We start from the raw sequence: 15,680 nt of genomic DNA, 5'->3' as shown, positions 1-15,680 counted from the left end.
TGGGGGGGGGTCCAGTCGTGGGGCCTGAACTCTGGGCCTGGGCGCTTTTCCTCAGCTCTTCAGCTCAAGGCTAGCGCTCTACCACTTCAGCCACAGCGCCACTTCCGGCTTTTTCCTTTTTGCTTATGTGGTGCTAAGGAATTGAACCCAGGGCCTCATGCATGCAAGGCAAGCGCTCTACCACTGAGCCACCTTCCCAGCCTACATACATTTTTAAGAATCTGTCTTAAGGGGTTATTTGCATCATACTTGTCATTTCAATAACAGAAAGAGATTCAACTTCTCTGATCACAAAGAGAAGAAAAACTAATTTAAAATATTCTGGATGGAAAGCAAAGCATGAACGCCCTCCCACCCCCTCAGGGAATGAAACTAGGCTGACAGCACACATCTATAATGCCAACATTTGAGAGGCTGAGGCAGAAGAATTGAAAGGTTGGAAGCAAACCTGGGCTATATACAGCAAAACTAGGCAGACAGGTAGGTGAGGATGAAGGGGGGAGAGGGAGGAGAGAATGAGCAGGAAAGGAAAAGGAAAAAGAGAAAGAAAAGGATAAAAATTACTTAACTGAAAATGCAATATAAAATAAGGAAATAAATCCCCCACACCATCAGTCATCACATGTAATATACTCTCTAAATGACAATATGTAAAATAAGGAAATAAATCCCCCACACCATCAGTCATCACATGTAATATACTCTCTAAATGACAATATGTGTATATGCCTTGGTAAAATAAATAATTTTACATAAGAATTACCAACAACTATAAGAAATTTCTGCATCCTAATGGTTTTTTTAAACTGTCAACATATAAAGTACTCATTACCAGAAAGCATAAGCTTGAGTCCTGAGGGAAAACCACAAATTACATATACTTTAATGTTCTAGTTTCTTTAAAAATTTTTACTTTGGATTGTTTCAACTGGAAAGGATCTTGAATGGTAGTTACTGGTGCCATAATTTCTGGTTTCACTGTTACTTCTTAATATCTACCAACCTGCCACCAACACTTCTTCTAGACCACAACTCCTAAAGAAAAGGGACTGAAGAAATTCTCTTGCAGACAGAGCTCTTAAAACTTGCCCTTGGGGCTGGGAAGGTGGCTCAGTGGTAGAGAACTTGCCTTGCATGCATGAGGCCCTGGGTTCAATTCCTCAGCACCACATAAGCAAAAACAAAAAAGCCAGACGTGGTGCTATGGCTCAAGTGGTAGAACACTAGCCTTGAGCTGAAGAGCTGAGGGACAGCGCCCAGGCCCAGAGTTCAGGCCCCACGACCAGACCAAAAAAAAAAAAAAAAAAACTTGCCCTTTACATAGTAAGGACGCAAAAACTAGTAAAACTAAAAAAAGAGTGGTTAAAAAATAACTTCTTGGGGGTGGGAGAGCGCTTGCCTTGCAAGCCTGAGGCCCTGGGTTTGATTCCTCAGCACCATATAAGCAAAAAGAAAAAAGCCAGAAGTGGCGCTGTGGCTCAAGTGGTAGAGCGCTAGCCTTGAGCTGAAGAGCTGAGGGACAGCGCCCAGGCCCAGAGTTCAGGCCCCACAACCGGACCAAAAAAAAAAAAAACTTCTTTCAAAAAAGAAAAAAACTGAGTAATAGGTACAATTTAGAAAAGTTAAGAGCAATGAATTAGATAGAGCAAGGGCTTTGGATGAAGCCATGGGTAGTTGGGAACATGAGACATTAAGTTTTAGCATGCCAGAGTAAAATTACATAGGTACTGTCTCCTACGGCCACTCTTTAAGCCTGGATTAATCTCTACCTCTTTCTGTTCCCAGAAACCACTAATATTTATGTTTCCAATGGTAATGTGACATTTCCAAAATGACAGCTAGCAGATTACTTCGCTGTTAGTACCACTCAAGTGATTCATCTTTTCATAAAATACATTAAATAATCACGGAGTCATTTTAAGTCACTGTAAAATAAGAACTGGAATTATTTAGTGCTTCATTATTTACTTCATCCAACTTAACTGGCCTCTACTCAAGAGATTTCCAGGGAAAACTATTATTTACATAGCAATTTCTAGATTCCCACTTTTGAGGCTGGGCATATGACTCAGTGGTAGAACAACTTGCCTAGAATGTGCAAGAAGAGAAGGGGAAGATGATGGTGACTATTCTTAGAAGACCATCAAAACTTTGAGCCAAATATGTAATGCTAGGAAAACTAGAAAGCCAAAAACAAGGCTGTGGTTCTACTATTGAAAGAAAGCATCTCAACTGAAGAAAAAGTCAGTGATTAGCCCACAGTCCCCCTAGTGTTCAACTAGTTAAATAGTAGCAACCAATGTGGTAAAAGCTGCACCTATCCATAAACTGAACAAACATAAAAGGTGTAAGGAAAACTAGCAGAAATCCTGAGTATTTCCCTGTAAGTAATTCACATTAAGATTTAGAAAGAATAAATCCAAAACTACTTTTTAACTAAAACTGATCATCAAGCACCTAACATAATGGATAGCACATAAGAAGTCCAGGCAGCCAGAGTGTGGTTAACAAGTTGAATGAAAATGTGCAGATGAGAGCAGTGATTAGCCAAAAGCTAATAGAAACTAGAGAGAGAATGCGTAAGAGAGCTACTAAGAGCTAAGTTAATAGATATGGCTAGAAGGATCAAGTGAAGGCATGATGTAAAGATAACTATTTCAAATGGTAAGAGTTGGGGGTTGACCTTTGTATAAAAGATAATTAAGGACAAAGGACTAGAACATGTTACTCTTGGTGATTTGGTGGCTGAAATCACTCCAAAAAAGAGCTCCTATAAGTGGAACCAGGCCAGGCTTTAAGGTTGAATTAGACTATGTTGTCTATAATGTTAATAAAATTTGCCATAAATTAAAAATCCATTTTCCAAATTAAAATCCTTTAAAAATAAAGATAAAATCCTTTTCTAATAATTATTGTCCAGGTCCTTGTTTTCAACATATTAATTTTCAAACTACCAATAAACCTAGATTACTGTTACTATAAAATTAATTTTTATTTAAATGTAAGAAAAGTTTTTTAAATTCTACAAATTAAAAACAATGTGGAAAAAGGAATTAGCTTGATATAGCATAGTGATAGTTTATTATGATGTAGTGATCCTTGCTAGTCATTTTGTACATGTATTTTTGTACATGTAATATTAACAAAAAGTTTAAAATATTCTGATCAACTAATAATTGAGATGCAACATACATGGTATTTCTCAAGAGATTAGATCACAATCCCTATTTAAAAATAGCAGAGAACATAATTTTAATTTTTTTTCTTGGTTGGTCATGGGGCTTGACTCAGGACAGGATGCTGTCCCTGAGCTTTTTTATTCAAGACTAGCACTCTACTACTTTGAGCCACAGCTCTGCTTCCACTTTTCTGGTGGTGAATTGGAGATAAGAGATTCATGACTTTCCTGCCCAGGCTGGCTTTGAACCTTGATTCTCAGATCTCAGCCTCCTGAGTAGCTAGGATTACAGGAACTACCAGTGCCTAATATAATCTTAATTTTTTATATTAAAATCCTTTCAGAAGCAAGGGCTTAGATATTATAAACATCTTCGGCCAGACAAAGACAGAAAATAATAAGTTATAAGAACACTTTTCAAACATCTAATGCCCATCTGATTTAAGACTATATTGACAATATTACAGCTCATCATTTCCATTTAGCTAATATCAAATTCATTGTTGGACTAGCAGTTATTATTATGTGTAATAGCCCAAGGTCAACTACCCATGATGAATCTACAAGTTACCAAGGATTCTGATACACAAATATCATTAAGAGCAGGGCATCAGTGGCTCATGCCTGTAATCTGAGCTACTCAGAAGGCTGCGATCTTAGGATTGTGGTTCAAAGCTAGCCCAGGCAGGAAAGTCTGTAAGACTCTTACCTCCAGTAAACCACCAGAAAACCAGAAGTGGCACTGTGGCTCACATGGTAGAGCACTTGCCTTGAGCTGAAGAGCTGAGGGACAAAATTCAAGCCCCATGACCAAAAACAACAAAAAAATCATTAAGCACTGTATCCCAATACATAGTACTCTTACATAGCCATCTGTTCTCCAGTACAATTACAGCCTATGCTTTTTTTACTAGTGCCAAAGCTACTATCTACAACACTAAATAAAGTTACTTATTCAACTAATTTTAAGTAAAACTACACATTTCCATCTTAGTAACTAAATTGTAGACAAAAATAAGGAGCTACAAAAAAAATCAGACTTTTCCATATGTGATTAAAGAGAAATCCATGAAACAAGGAAATCTTCCAAATGTGGTCACGTTTCCACATGTATTCCAGAATACTGGAACAGCCGCTATGCAATGAATGGTGCTAGATCAAACATCTTTACACTACCTTCTAATGCACTCTCTAATCTAATTAGTGTGTTCAACAGATATGTGCCAGGAATGATGCTAATCCTGGGGTAACAATGATGGACAGAAGTCAAATAGAAGGCTATTGCCACATAGCTTATAACCTACCGGGAACTTGTAATCCTATTTTAAAACCCTTAAATAATTCCAACTACCTATTAAATCCAAACTATCCTAGCATTTAAAGTTCCATCCCCAACAGGCAAAAATGTATTTTCAATCAGTCTCTCAAAAAACTGTCCAACTTGCTCTACTCTCTTATCTTTCATGTGCAATGGCACACATCTGTTTGGTCGAAATGCCCATATATCTAAATTCTCTTCATTCTTTAGGATCCGCTCAAGGATTATCTGTTCTTCCAAGTTCTGTTTCCTTCCATATTAACTCCCAAGAAACTAAATGCCTCTCTTAAGAGGCATTGTTTTCTACCTTTTTTTAGTGCCTGGGCACTTTCCCTGAGCTAAAATTCAAGGCTAGTGCTCTACCACTTGAGCACAGTTCTGCTTCCAGCTTTTCTGGTAGTTAACTGGGGATAAGAGTCTCTGGACTTTGCTGCCCAGGCTGGGTTCGAACTGCGATCCTCAGATCTCAGCCTCCTTAGGATTATAGGAACAAGCCACTGGCGTTCAGCCATCTTTTATCCTTTAGTTATGGTTCATTTAGCTTCTCTAATGCAAGAAATCGTCTGATTCATTTCCGTACTCTTCACAGCCCCTAATACAATGAGAGGTCAAAAAATAACGAATAAACAGTGCTAATTCTAAATATAAAAGATGAGTAAAATACTCAAAGAATACTTTTTTTTTTTTGGGGGGGGGGGTAGGGAGGATTGTGGGGCTTGAACTCTGTGCCTGGGTGCTGTCCCTAAGCTCTTCAGCTCCAGTCAAATGCTCTACCACTTCAGCCACAGCGCCACTTCCAGTTTTCTGGGGGTTTATTGGAGATAAAGAGTCTCACAGACTTTCCTGCCTGGGCTGGGTTTAAACTGCAATCCTTAGATCTCAGCCTCCTGAGTAACTAGGATGATAGGCATGAGCCCCCGGCACCCAGCCCAAGAATATTTTTAAAGCATTCTCAGATACATCATTAGATCATTATGGTCATATAATACTGTAATTTTAAATATGTAGGCAACTATACTGAATCAGAGCTCACCCTTTTAAGGTGTATTCATCCCTGTCACAACCATAATGGGAATCAAATAAATATCTTTATGTATTTGGACTAATTACTTATCCAGTTATTTTTAAGTCATCTAACATTTTTTAATTCTTGTTAAATGTTTTGTGCCTACTCAGAAATGCAGGGTGGAGGTATGTTTAAATCTTTTGGGGAGACTCTGGATTTTAATTTTAAAAGCTTTCCCTGTGGGCTGGGAAGGCTCAGTGGTAGAGTACTTGCCTTGCATGCATGAGGCCCTGAGTGTGATTCCTCAGAACCACATAAGCAGAAAAAGCCAGAAGTGGTGCTGTGGCTCAAGTGGTAGAGTGCTGGGTTTGAGCTAAAGAGGGACAGTGCCCAGGCCCAGAGTTCAGGCCCCATGACCAACAACACACACACACAAAAAAAAAAAAAAAGCTTTGCCTGTGACAAATGCTACTCAAACCAAGAGACCTGTTTTGTTATACTCTATGAAACCAGTATGTCAAATGTTTCCGTAATTGGAGACACTGTGATTTCTTTCAGAAATAATCAGAACTGTAGTTTGTCCAAGGATGCCAAAGTAGATATCCTTTCTACAATAAATATATTCTAGTCTATTTCTTAAATTATTTATATGTGTGTGTATATATATATAATTCAACCAATTTTTTTTCCTTTAGACTAAATATACTTCAACATGAGTAACACACTTTCTTATAAACAGAAAATACCAAAAAAAAAAAAAACTTAAATTCAAAAGATGGATGCCAGTGGCTCATACCTATAATCCTAACTACTTAGGAAGGAAGCTTGAGATCACACCAACCCAGGCAGACAATCCAAAATCTAAGAGACTCTTATCTCCAAATATCTAGCAAAAAGCCCAAGCTAGAGGCATGGCTCAAGTGGTAGAGTGCCAGCTATGAGGAAAAATGCCGATCAAGAGCACAAGGTCCTGAGTTCAAGACCCAGAATGTACCCCACACCCTCCCCACACACACACACACACACACACACACACAAACACTATTACCTGTGAAGAATAACTTAACCTGAATAAGGGAGACCTCACCAGGAAGGAGGTTACACCTCCCTTCCTTAGGCATGCATTCATAAATATTTACTTACAAAGACTCACTAATAGTATCAGAAAGTAGGCCTTAGCTGGGCACTGGTGGCTCTTGTATATAAACCCTAGCTACTCAGTTCAGGAGGCTATGATCTGCAGATCAGGGTTAGAAACCAGCTGACATGAGAATCTGAGACTCTTTACCTCAAAGTAGTCAGTAAAAAGCTGGAAATGGAGCTGTGGCATAGCAGTAGTGTCCTATCATTGAGCAGAAAAAAACTAAGTAACTGCCCAGGCCCCAACTCCAACCCCTTGTATCAGCATAGGCATGCGTGCATGCATACACACGTGCTCCCACACTGACACATGCACACATGCACGCACACACGTGCACACACACACACACACACACACACACACACACACACACACACACACACACACACACACACAAAAATCCTTCAGGGAAATCAGCAAAAACTGTCTTATTTTCACTGGATACCCATGACTCACACCTTAATCATTCTTAGCTACTCAGGAGGCTGAGATCTGAAGATCGTGGTTTGAAGTCAGCCCAGGCAGAAAAGTCCATGAGACTCTTTATCTCTAATTAAGCAACAAAACGCCAGAAGTGGAGCTGAGGCTCAAGTGGTAGAGTGCTAGCCAGAGCTCAAGCCCCAGGATCAGCACAAAAAATGGTGAAAATTAAAAAGTCTTATTTTATTTTCGTCAAGAACATCAATCAGAAATAAAAGTAACTTCTAGAAAATATGGTATTTTGCATATGACATTACACTAAATAGGAAAAAGAAGCTAGTAATGATGAGCAGATTGTGAACATTCTAACCACCCTCACTTTTCCACAAAGGTATCTTCATCTTTACCAGATTTTTTTCTTTTTCTTTTTTTTTTTTAAATCAAGCCAGTTCTGTTGCATGATTAACTACAAACTACCGGGTGTTTTTCCACACTATAACTTGGCAACTTGCTCATATTCACTGAGATACACTATCATATATTAAAAAAAAAAAAAACTAATTTTATGATCGTGTGAAGACTATGGAAGCCCTTTAGTTCAGATCTAGATGGGCCGCAAGAGGACTCACTGCCAAATCACAGTTGCAAAGAGCCAAGTTACAAGACCCAGTTACACAGACTGGACACTTTTCCCAATGTCGTTTATAAGAAAATAGGTATGTATGTAGCCCAGTCCCTGTGGAAAGCCACACAAAAATATTTGCATAGATGGAGCTTTAAAGTAAATTACTGACAATTAGTAGCCACATGATATTCAAAGGAAATTTTTCAGGTAGCATCAATAATAAGCACTGAAATGGCCAGAAAATTGTGTTTATAACATGGTTTTGTTTGTTTAGATTAGAAGCCAACTTAGCATATTGTATTAATCTCAAAAACTAAATAGAAAATAAGGAGAATTTATTGAAAAACCAAAAGAGCAAAGGCATATATAATAACATCAAATTGTTCAAGACTAATGAAGGATTAGGATATAGATCACTTGCCTAGCAAGTGATTTCCCCAAAGGGAAAAAAAATGTTCAAAAAGACATTAATACAAAGCTTAGTGCATAATTAGCATTTTCAATTTTCATTTTCATTTTAATCTGTATCCTCAGATAATAGAATGAACATTTAAGTTTGATTCCAAATGGACTTTCATAGCAAACTCTCTCTGGCCAGAAAGCAGCACAATCACAGCTCTACCTTCCAAGGATATAACAGGATAAAAATCTTAAGGAGTACTGACCACTTCGTAATACAATTTAGAGTTCGTAATTTTTAAAAATACTAAAATGTCTTAATGTTGATGTATGAGTTAACTGTCAACAGTGCAGTAGCAGCAACATTTATAGATTAACTGCTGTGTGTGTTTTACCCTAAGTACTTTATTAACTTTAGGCTCATAATCCAATTTACAGTGAGAATACTGAGACAATGATCCGTTTAAATAACCTGACCAAAGACATGCAGCTATTAACTGACCAGGCAGGTATTGAAACTCATACAACCCGCTCTACACCACTCTACACCACTGTGCCAACAGCATAGTGCCCCCAGCAAGAGTCCGGAAAGCTTCATCCAAATGACAGGGAAGACCATGAATGTGTTACTATGTTCCCTCACAGTACTTCATGGTTTTAAGTACAATATAATAAAACTAATGTACAGGAATACTCAGGATTTTTGTTTTCATTTTATGAAGATAACCTTAACTATTTAAATGTAAGATGGTTGCTTTAGTATTATATTTTACTATCATGTTTCTTAGTCGTATGTTGTTTGGGAAATAACAAAGGGAAATGCCAAAATATACCTAAAAAGTATACTGAAAGTGGCTCAGTGGTAGAGTGCTTGCCTCATATGCATGAGATCCTGGATTTGATTCCTCAGCACCACATAAACAGAAAAAGCCAGAAGTGGTGCTGTGGCTCAAGTGGTAGAGCACTAGCCTTGAGCTGAAGAGCTGAGGGACAGCGCCCAGGCCCAGAGTTCAAGCCCCACAACCAACCAAAAAGAAAAAAAAAAGTATATTGAAGAAATTAAAATGTCCCTATAAAAGAAAGCTGTCACAAATAACAATGCTGTTGTAGTTAGTACTCCCATCCAGTAACAGTATTCTGCTAAAATTTACCCAAAATGAAATGGCTCAAATATACTCCAGAACACATTAAATTTCTAAATATCACTGGGCACTGGTAGCTAGTAATCTGGTAATCCTAGTTACCAAGGAGGCTGAGCTCTAAGGATCTCAGTTCAAAGCCAGCCCGGCCAGAAAAGTCGGTAAGACTCTGATCTCCACAATTAGCCACCAAAAAGCTAGAAGCATATCTGTGGCTCAAGTGGTAGAGTGTCAGCCTTGAGCAAAAGAAGCTCAAGCACAGTGCCCAGGTCCTGAGTTCAAGCCCTGGGACTGACACACACACAAAAAAAATCTAAATATCTTCAAATTACATGACTTAAAATATCCTTTTGAATTCTTCATTCATAAATGGCCCACATATCATATTCCCTTCTTTTGAAATGAAAGTTTTTAATACCATTCATTCTATTAATTAACTTTCAAATATTTCCAATATTAGGCTGAATCATTTCAACCACTTTTACATACAAAAGTGGACACTTTGTCTAACAACTTTATCAAATTGCAAGATTTGCATTAAAGGAATAGGGCATACTCAAGACTTATGGTCTAGTTTTGTAATACTCCTAGTAGCACAAAGGATAAAGGTTTACAATTTTATAAGTAAATCAGGTGACAGTGGTTCACGCCTGTAATCCTAGCTACTCAGGAGGGTGAGATCTGAGGATCACAGTTTGAAGCCAGCCCAGGCAGGAAAGTCTATAAGCCTCTTATCTCCACTAAAACTACAAAAAAAGTAGCAGTAGTAGTAGTAGTGGACTTGCAGTTCAAGTGATAGAGCGGCTAGCCTTGGGCAAAAAGCTCAGGGACAGCACCCAAACTCAGAGTTCAAGCCCCAGGATCAGGGAAAGAAAAAATAAATAAATTATAATGAAAACAATCATTCCTATGGGACAATATCTGCAGCATATTAATAAGTTTTTTTTCTAAAACGAGTGAATCACAAATCAGCATTATATTGATTACCAACTGTTTGAGAAACTTAGATGGGAAGAAAGGGACCAGTGGGAGAGAGAGGGTTAACAAAGAGCATAAGTGAGGATGAAAATGATCAAAAAGGTTTGTTTCTAACAGGCACCGGTAGCTCATATCTGTCATCCTAGCTACTCAGGAAGCTGAGATATGAGGATCGTGGTTCAAAGCCAGCCAGACAGGAAAATCTGTGAGACTCTTATCTCCAATTAACCACCAGAAAACCAGAAGTGGCGCTGTGGCTCAAGTGGTAGAGTGCTTGCCTTGAGCTGAAGAACTCAGAGACAGCGCCCAGGCCCAGAGTTCAAGCCCCACAACTGACCCCCTCAAAAAAAAAAAAAAAAAAAGTTTGTCTCAGTTTAGAAATAAAAAATGAGACCTGGTAAACTGTCTTCAGAAGAATTAGATGAGACAGAATGATAGTGTGAGGTTGGTCAAGATACCTTGTTTACATGTGTGGAAACATCACAAAAGAACTCTCCCTCCCCCATATAACTAATATATGCTAATTTTAATAACTTTTTTTAGACTAGGATTATTTTGGTGCTCTCCATTTGGTGGTTCTATTTTTTATTTTCTAATTAAAACATACTAATTCTGTAATTTTTGAAACAATTTAAAGTAAGTCAAACTTTGCTTAATTCTTTACCAAAAAGTAGTTTTAACAACTAATCTATATATGGAATCTAAAACTATGGACATTTTAAATCACCTATTATCCTTTTTTAACTCAGCATCAAAGTTCATAAGAAATAATAACAACTAGCCGGGCACTGGTGGCTCACGCCTGTAATCCTAGCTACTCGGGAGGCTGAGATCTGAGGATCGCGGTTCAAAGCCAGCCTGGGCAGGAGAGACCGTGAGACTCCTATCTCCAATAAACCACCAGAAAACCGGAAGTGGCGCTGTAGCTCAAGTGGTAGAGCGCTCGCCTAGAGCTGAAGGACAGTGCCCAGGCCCAGAGTTCAAGTCCCATGGCCGACCAAAAAAAAAAAAGAAAAAAGAAAGAAATAATAACAACTTAAGTTACACCAAACGTCAGTGATAATTTTCTAAAGAATAAATATACATCAATTAAGCCTATACAGCTGAGTTTGGTTTCATCATAATTATATAATGATGATTTGACCTGACAAATGTTAAAATATAGGGGATCAAGATGGAATAAAAGAATGGAAGATGAGAGTCATAAACAGTCATAAAAGATGCAAACCATGGGGCTGGGAAGGTGGCTCAGTGGTAGAGCACTTGCCTTGTAAGCCTGAGGCCCTGGGTTCGATTCCTCAGCACCATATAAGCAAAAAGAAAAAAGCCAGAAGTGGTGTTGTGGCTCAAGTGGTAGAGCGCTAGCCTTGAGCTGAAGAGCTGAGGGACAGCACCCAGGCCCAGAGTTCAGGCCCCATAACCGGACCCAAAAAATAATAAAAAATAAAAGAGGAAAACCAACCAAACTAAACCCAGAAAAATAAAAAATTAAAAAGCTGCATTATACTATATGTGGGTGGGGGCGATGGAATAAATAGGCATGATTTGATTTTGAAATGAACAAATGTCCTTCTAGGAGGCATCTTACTTTAAAAATCCTGATTAAAAATCTAGATGTTCTGCCAGCAGTGTCTAATGTCTGTAATCTTACCTACTCAGAAGGCTAAGATCCAAGGATCATGGTTCAAAGCCAGCTCAATCAGGAAAAGTCGTGAGACACCATCTCCAATTAAAAATTAAGCACCAAAAAAGTCAGATGAGGAGCTGTGGCTCAAATGGCACAGCACTAGCTAGCCTTGAGCAAAAAAGCTCAGGAGCAGTGCACAGGCAATGCACAAGCCCTGACTTGAAGCCCCACCACATGCACCAAAAGTAAAAAATCTCAAAGCTTCTAGTCCTCCCCTAAGTAACCCACTGACCACATGAAATAGGTGATTGAGCCCAAATTCTGATTTTCCAATTAGCAGCTAAGAAATCCACCTCTCCCAGACTATTCTTTTGTATTTATATAGTCAATGCCCTAAAAGCGCCAGGAGAAAGATTTGAGATGATAAATGGACCACATGATAGTTCAATTAGTCTACTGTGGTGTACCGCCCCCTAGCTGCTATGACAGCAGATCCCTTTGGACCCATACACATATACACATACACATACACACAGAAAAAGGCTTCAAAGAAGTTAGAAAATTTTACAGGTAAATTTATAACTTTTAGAACAGACCACAAACAGACATTAAAATTAGTTTTCTCCTTCCTTTAAAAAATAATAGCACAGACAAAAATTTTTAAACAATACATTTTTTCAACCACAAATGAGTATTTTGGAGAAAATAAATATCTATGGGATACTAAATCAAAGAGTCAGCACTCCTGAAGAGTGACTCTTAAATAAAAGAATGATGGCACACACCTGTAATTCTGACACTCAAGAGACTAAAGCAGGAGTACAAAGAACATCTGGCTAGCCTGAGTTACAATATGAGATCCTGGCTCTAAAAATCCAAAAATAAAATTAATTTGAAAATAAAGTAAAAATTGGAAGTAGGCTTTAGAACAATTCCTTAGCACACTACATAGAAAGTGTTCAGTAAAGGGATTTTTAAAAAATCTTTTACCAAACAAATCAAATACTATTACTAAAATTTTTCTGGTTATGAATGTATAGTGTATATTAAAAAGCACCTTAGAATAATGAGGCTTTTATGTTAATTTGAAATTTTCAGATACCAGCTTCAATCTGATGTTAAAATTAATCAACACTGGAGCCAATATATCCTGGCATAACTGAATTACATAAAATGTATGAACAAAGCAAGGGAAAATGTATTAAGATCCTATATAGTAATTAATACCATCTCATAATTTTGTCTGTTAAGTCTTGCATTACATTTTTGTATTACTTTCCAATTTACCACCAAAAAGCTCAGCTGCCAAAGTAGCTCAATAGCAACAATACATGAAAAAAAAAAAAAACCTGTGTTCCTTTCACTGTCCTGTTAATTACTCACAATTTACTAGTATTTGAAAACAGTGGGTTGCAGCTTGTTTCTACGCCACATACCCCCGAGACACAAATAATATCCTTTAACAATGGCGATTTTACAAGGCTCTAGTTCTCAGCAAGGCTGAGAAAGGAAAAGAGAATCTGAAAAAGAAAATGGGAATAGAAAGAAAAGGGTAAGAGTGGGGATGTTTCTTTTGATAGACACCCATTATTAAACCCAGGATCTCTTTTAAGCAAATTTTTCAAACTTTTCATAATTTACCACTGTTCCAGAAAATAGGATGCAAATAATGTTTGAGAAAAAAAAAATCCTTACCCTGAAGCTCATGATGTATCACACCCACTAGGTTGGGTTCATCTCCCCACCAGAATATCCATAACTCTTTGCAATCTGGTTTGACATCACGACGCCATACACACAGCAGGTTGGCTTGCAGACAGCGGATGAAACTTAACAGGATTGGGTCATCCTGGGCTGGGGCTGAAATTATGGGTCCACAGTCCCCATGTCCTCCGAAATTGTACCTACGCCATTTGATCCCCGTGAGTTCAGCCTAGAAAAGACAAGAAAATACAATGGTTTTCATTTTTTCCTTTTACTTATAAGCCCCTATAAACACCATCCATGAAGAAAAGCCCATTTGCTAAAATAAATACATTAAAATTAACAGTGTAAGATTTTTTTCCCAGTGAAAAATGTACATCTACCCTTAATTTGGAGGGTGGGAGGTTGTAATTCCTATCATGATTTCTACATGGTTGGTCATCTTATTTGTTATTGAACCATTTTATTTGCCTAAACACTCTAAAAATCTCCCTATAAACTTATTTTTTGCATTATTTCTTATTCAAATCATAAATTATATTGAAAAAATCAGGTAAGAGCTTTAAAACAGGTGCACAGTTTGAGTAACACTACCTAATCCAAACATCCAAAATCTAAAATGTTTCCCAGTCCACACTTCAGAGCATTATATATTTCAGCTCTTCAGATAAGGGATGCTCAGTGTATACTGAAGTATACACAAACAGTCCAGAATTTGAAAGGTTTTGAAATGTGAAACACTTCTGGTCCCAAGCATTTCAGATAAGGGATACTCATCAAACTATAGAAGTAAAATAATTTCTTTCAAAGGTTTTTCTCAATTTCTTCCCATTCAGTTTAAATCCTTTTCAATCAGGGAAGCAGTTAACATGCAGTATCATACCACTTCATCATGCATGCCAAAAGGCTATTTAGGAAGAAACTGCTAACAAAACTGATGCAGTTATCAGCGATTTACTCCTGTTACTTAATATGCAGCACACAGAAAAGCTTTCCTTCTGTAACGACTCCCTAATGTAGTTTGGTCTTTTGTTTTTTAAACACATTTTAAAACAGAGAAACTTTAAACAAGCAGAGAAGAGAAGCTACTGTCACTTTGTTCCATTATATGCATTTGTATTTTATAATTGTTCTTAGAGTTTAAATGGAAGAAACTAAACTTCATCAGGGTGCCCATGGCTCACAACTGTAATCCTAGCTACTCAGGAGGCCAAGATTGAGGATCACAGTTCAAAGTCAGTCCAGGCTTTGAAAGTCTCTGAGACTTTCATCTCCAATTAACCACCAAAAAAGCCAAAAGTGAAGCTGTGGTCCAAGTGGCAGAGTGCTAGCCTTGAGCAAAAAGCACAGGGACATAGTCTGAGTTCAAGCCCTAGGACCAGCAACCAAAAAAAAAAAAAAAAAAAAAAAAGTTCTAAAATAATTCACTATAAACACACCAGAATTAACTGTCATATGTTCTTTCTGGTTGCTGGGGTTTGTTTTTGTTTTGGCTTTTAACTAAAACCATACTGGATAATTTCATATCCTCCTTTATCACTTATTACTATTCTAAAATTTTTTCAATGTTTGTATAATATTCTATCCAATATTTGAAGAAATATAACTTAAGCACCCGGTAAGAACTGGACCGTTTCCTACTTTTTCCACTATTATAATTATTATAATTCATGAACAAATAAATGTTTTCCTAATTACTCACTTGGGAGAAATTGCTTGATACCAAACAACCAGTTTAAAATTCATGATAAAATGTACTCCATCTGATATCTGTAACTGTAACCCCTTTGTATATTACCTTTATAGTAACAATAAAAATTTGAAAAGGGGGAAAAAAAGATTTGGAAAAAAAAAAAGATTCATGACAAATGCTTCTTCTATTTCCACAATACCTGGATTCAACAAACTACTCGTCAAACATGTTGGGAAAAAATACCTGTGTATACTCAACAAGCAGGCCTTCTTTGCCAAACAATAAAATATCACAACTATTTACAAAGCATTTTACTGTATTAGCCATGAGTAATCCAAGGATAATTCAAAATATACAGAAGTAAGTACACAGGTTATATGTAATTACTATGTTTATATAAAAGACTAGAGCATCCTCAGATTTGGGTATTTACAGAGAGGTCCTGATCTATA

The 15,680-nt window shown here is 37.5% G+C and overlaps 1 protein-coding gene across 1 annotated transcript in view; it reads right to left on the bottom strand.

The window, feature by feature from the left end:
- The window catches only part of Med13l (mediator complex subunit 13-like), a 165,521-nt gene extending 151,762 nt beyond the window's left edge, over window positions 1–13,759 (bottom strand). The window contains exon 1 of the mRNA XM_013014393.1: window positions 13,527–13,759. The gene's annotated coding sequence lies outside the window, so the exon portion shown is untranslated. The remainder of the gene's footprint in view (window positions 1–13,526) is intronic.
- Between the last annotated feature and the right edge of the window lie 1,921 nt (window positions 13,760–15,680).

Source organism: Dipodomys ordii, unplaced genomic scaffold (genome assembly GCF_000151885.1).
Source record: "Dipodomys ordii isolate 6190 unplaced genomic scaffold, Dord_2.0 Scaffold23, whole genome shotgun sequence".
Taxonomy (NCBI): domain Eukaryota; kingdom Metazoa; phylum Chordata; class Mammalia; order Rodentia; family Heteromyidae; genus Dipodomys; species Dipodomys ordii.
Note: the sequence above shows the minus strand (reverse complement) of the source record. Positions and strands in the feature narration are given on the sequence as shown.